Below are 5,274 nucleotides of genomic sequence, written 5' to 3'. Positions count from 1 at the left end.
TTATAAATATTACATACAGAATTGGACATTATAATTTATAAATGTGTTTGCAATATATTCTCTACTATATTAAATGGCATAGTTATATTGCTTGATTATTGATTATATACCAAGTATTTCCTTTTAATGATTAATTACCAGTATAAATGATTATTCACACATGAAAAAGAGAGAGAAAATTATACCTTTTTAGCGCGTGCGTGTTTCGTTTTCACTTTTTTTTTTGTTTTCGTTTTTTATGTTTGTAGTTTTGTACCTAGGAAGAGTATCAATAATATTCAAATCGTGCATGATGTAATGTTCGGAAAGCCTTCTAATAATGGTCGACAACAATATATAATTATTGGTAGAGATATCCCAACATAAACTAACGCTCCAAAAAAGAGCGATGTCCTAACACAATACAAACTTGCTATGGTTTCAGTATTAATTAATTTACATTAATTAATTAAGTACTGATCCATGGTTAGGTGATAAAATGGGCTTAATTAATTGTACTATTTCACGTAATCCATTAAATAAAATTCTACTAGTATTTGCCAAGTGAAATAGACTGATTCCAGAGGTTAAATGAAGGCTTTTTTACCTAAATAAGAAAAAAAAAAACAGAATTACACAAATTCACTAAATTAAATTTTAATACATGAATATCTTCTTTTTATAGTTATATAAATCGTTTCAAGATACTTAATTTTATGTTTTAACGTAATACACCATATTTTGAGATGATTTATATCCAAAAATTGATCAAGGATCGAATGTTAATTGCTACAAAGAGAAATGTTTTCAAATTACACATTAATCGTTCTAGAATGAGAGGGTTTATATATATTTCAGAAAGTTAACACTACAACAATTCTGGCAGATATCGGCGAAAATTTTGTGGCGGTTTTTATAAAACCCCGCAAAACAACAACCTGCGGCACATATAGCGGCAGTTATTGGTTGGGACTGCAATCAGAACTTTATTAAATGTACTCTTTATTGTACTCTTTATATACGCTTGGATCATATATAAATAGATGTAAATTAATTCGATCAACTATGGTCCAAAATTAATTCGAAGCAGACCCATTCGAATTACTAGGGACATCCTAACGTGCATAATTCGAATCACCCTGATTCGAACTACTCTAAGACTACATGCAAGCATAATTCAAATTGGACAAATTCAAGTGTTGGTTTGTCTAATTCGAATTACATAAGAATGTACTTTTGGGAGATCCTAGTAATATTTTTCAATTTGGTAGAATTGTGTAATTTGGTCCTCCATTTGATTTAATTGTGCATTTTACCTAATATATAAAGTGCCTATAATAACTATGATCAGATATAAAGTATACAACAAAAAATTGTATGGCAATCAATTGTGTTCATATGATATATGTAATTATTAGCGCTATATACATTGAAGAGACATTTGGCTTGGTGGTAACATGACACTGTTAAAGCTTTTCCTTCTTCCAGTGATCCACACGTTGTGGGTCTATTGGTGGAAGTGCGGGTTTAATGATTGAGTCGGTTGGACCACTGGACGATCCGATTTGATTCTAATAAGTATGAAGGGAAATGCTAAAATTTGGCGGCGGTTTAGAACCGCCGCAAAATAAATGTTATTTTCGTTTATTTGCTATTTAGTGGCGGTTGCAAACCGACGCAAAATTAATAGACATTATCCGTTTACCCGCGCCCATCTTCCAGCATTTTATTAAACCGTCGCTAAACGGCTCCAAAAACCGCCGCTAAATGCTGCTTTTATTATAGTGTAAACACATAAGGTGAGACGATTATTTACCTGAGAAAATTAAAACTCAAAGAATTAGGACGATTTAGGCTAAAAAACTAAAACTATAGAGGCAAGGATGATTTATGTGTATAAAAGTAAATCTCAAAACTTAAGATTGAGTAAGCTTAATTCAAATTCAAAAGTTAAATCATTTAGAGGTTTTATCTCTCAGAGATGTGAAACTTATAATATACTTCTTTTACATTCTAGAAACAGACAGATCAGTTTGTCTCGTAAATTAAAACCGTTGTCTCTAAAACCGAACATGAGCCTCGGATCGGATAAAAAATTGGTCGGTTCTTCCAAAACAACGATGTTTCGTTCATATTCAAAAAGAAAAATAAAAAAGAAATCACTTCAGTTCAGTAATGAGCCAAGCCCCTTCCCCCCTTCTCCAGAACTCAGAACCAAGGTTTCAGAATCCTAGCCTCTCTTCGTCCGTCCGTTCGTCCTTTCGTCGAGCCACTGCCGCCATCCGTCACACGCAGGGGCTTCTCTTCGTCCGTCGAGCCACTACGCCCCCATTCCCTTCTCCAATCTTCTTCCGTCAACACAACTACTGCGTGTAGCTCTATCCCCTCACTCAACCTCGCAGCTTCTTTGTGGAGCGTCCGTCGTCTTCGTCCTATCTTTTCTCAACTTTTGCTACCTCTGCTCTGCTTCATGCCTCTGTCTCAAACGTCCAGTCTGTCTCTGTTGCAGTTTCCCCCCGGCCATTGATAAATCGCTATTTTACGATTTATTTTGTATTGAATTGAGTGAATTTTATCCATTATTCTCACACTTATTCATATAATTTGCATGTTTTACAATTTCCTTCCTAATTTTTTACTATGATTGAAAACATGCTTCTTTGGCCTTAAATTCGCTAATTTTAATCTTCTCTTATTACCATTCAATGCCGTGATATGTGTGTTAAGTGTTTTCAGGGTTTATAGGGCAGGAATGGCTTAGAGGATGGAAAGGAAGCATGCAAAAGTGGAAGGAACACAAGAAGTTGAAGTTTTGAGAAGCTGGCATCGACACGCACGCGTGGACGACGCGTATGCGTGACTAGTGAAGCAGACAAGCGACGCGTACGCGTGGATGACGCGTACGCGTGGATGACACGTACGCGTGGATGACGCGTACGTGTGACCAGGGATTTGTTCAGCGACACGTACGTATGGCTGATGTGTACGCGTGACGAGCGTCACGTGCTGCAATTTACAGAAAATGCTGGGGGCAATTTCTGGGCTGCTTTGGACCCAGTTTCAGGCCCGAAAATACTGATTAGAGGCTGTAGAATGGAGCTGGATGGGGGAATGAATCATTCACACATTCATTCACATTAGTTAGGTTTTAGATGTAGTTTTCTAGAGAGAGAGGCTCTCCCCTCTCTCTAGGTTTTAGGATTTTTAGGTTTAGCTTTTCTCAAATTCAGATTTCTACCTTACTTTTATTTAGTTTTCTTCTACTTTCATTTGTTCTAGTACTTTAGTTTGTCTACTTCTATCATTGATTCCCTTATATTGCCAATTTAGTTTATGAACTCTTATGTTTCCTTTGATCCATATTAATACAATTTATGTTTCCATATTTATGATTGCTTTCTTTAATTTGTGTTATTGATGCTAGCAATTAGTTGTTTAAATTTAATATTCCTTGTTACTTTTCTATGTTTTTATGTTATGCCTTCTAAGTGTTTGATAAAATGCTTGGTTGGATTTTAAATTAGATTTTTATATTCTTAGCTTGGATTGATCAATTAGACACTCTTGAGTTATCAAAATTCCTTTGTTGATTGGTGATTGAGACTTGCTAGTTGGCTTAGACTTCACTAAATCTAGTCTTTGATTAGGACTTGTGAACTTAAGTTGATTTCGCTCACTTGACTTTCCTTCATTGTTAGAGGTTGACTAAGTGAAAGCAAAAGGCAATTACCATCACAATTGATGATGATAATGAGGATAGGAATTTCAATTCTCAATCCTTGCTAAGACTTTTCTTAGTTGTTATTTTATCTCCTTATTATTTACATTACTTGTTTCTTATCATAAAAACCCCAAAAATACTTTTCCATAACCAATTATAAGTACACTTCCCTGCAATTCCTTGAGAGACGACTCGAGGTTTAAATACTTCGGTTAATTTTATTGGGTTTGCTTAAGTGACAAACAATTTAAATATTGATTGAGGTCTAATTGTAGGTTTAGAATTATACCTGCAACGTAATATTTTTTGTGAAAATTTTTACTGACATTTTTCCTCCGTCAGCCATCAATGGTGCCTCCTTGTTATCCCTATTGGTCGTCGCGGCTAGGTATGTGGTTGTCGATGTCATTGCATTTGCTTTTGCTTCAAACGCTCACTAATTGGGGCTTGTGATTGGAGCTCCTAAGATTTGAGTTATGAAGCTCAAGCGCTCTTGATTTGAGCCTCTAGGCTCTAGCCACTATTTTTCTCTTAATTTAATTCATATATCTTTTCTAAAATTTTATTTCTTTTAGGTTTATCTTATTGATTTTGGTTGTTTATATTGTTTAATTAAACTTGAATGTTTAACTGTGTAGTGTCCTTGATTTGATTATTTTATATTGTTATAAGATAGAAATAAAACTTTTGAAATAAAACAGCCAAAAGAGTGATTGACATAAATCAAAATTTTGATATAGCAGCACAATGCCATTAATGATGTGCAGTTTAATTAATGGGTCCATCTAGTGTACAGATGTGTTTTGGTACAGATTTACAGATTTTTGTTTTTATTTGGTTGTTTATTGATTTAAAAGCGTATCACTAAAAGTGTTGCTTAAAGAGAAAGTGTTACCCTTAATCGTTAACTTGGCTCTGATACCAATTTCACTCTTCATATTTTTCTTCGAATAAGTTTATAATTTTTATAGATTTGAAATAATTTGCAAATTCATACAAAAATGTTGACCATTTCTACTATTACTAGTATTTATAATTCTGATTTCATTTTTATAGTTTTTCAATCTTGTTTTAGTTTATAATATTCTTTTTTGCATGGATTATTGTATATAAAATCTTTTATCTGTTTGTCTTTTTCTTTAATATAATTTCTCAAATCTTCAAAAACTTCTTTTATTTCTACACTTTCTGTTGTTTCTAAATATCTTTTTAATTTTTCAACCTCATTCTCCATTTTTTCTTTCAACAGCTTTAATTATTTTAAGTCATAATATGGTTTTCCAGGCATTTATAAATTTTTTAAGTTTAACTCTAACTTGTTTATATTTATTCTTATTTCTATCCTTTTCATTATAAGGTCATCAATTTCGATCTGAAGATTATTTAATTCCCTTTTATACTCCTTTATTTTACTTTTTAATTTTTTCGCTCTTTTTCTTTTTATTTTATTTTCTGGTCTTTCAATCTTTGTATGCTTCATTATTTATTTTAGGATTTCTGCAAATTCTATCATTGCTTCATCACTATTTTCTAGAGATTCTATTAATTTTTCTAGCTCTTCAACTTCTCTTTTT

This window comes from Arachis ipaensis, chromosome B03 (assembly GCF_000816755.2).
Source record: "Arachis ipaensis cultivar K30076 chromosome B03, Araip1.1, whole genome shotgun sequence".
NCBI classification, from domain to species: Eukaryota; Viridiplantae; Streptophyta; class Magnoliopsida; order Fabales; family Fabaceae; genus Arachis; species Arachis ipaensis.
The sequence above is the reverse complement of the archived record's forward strand: the minus strand, read 5'-3'. Positions refer to the sequence as shown.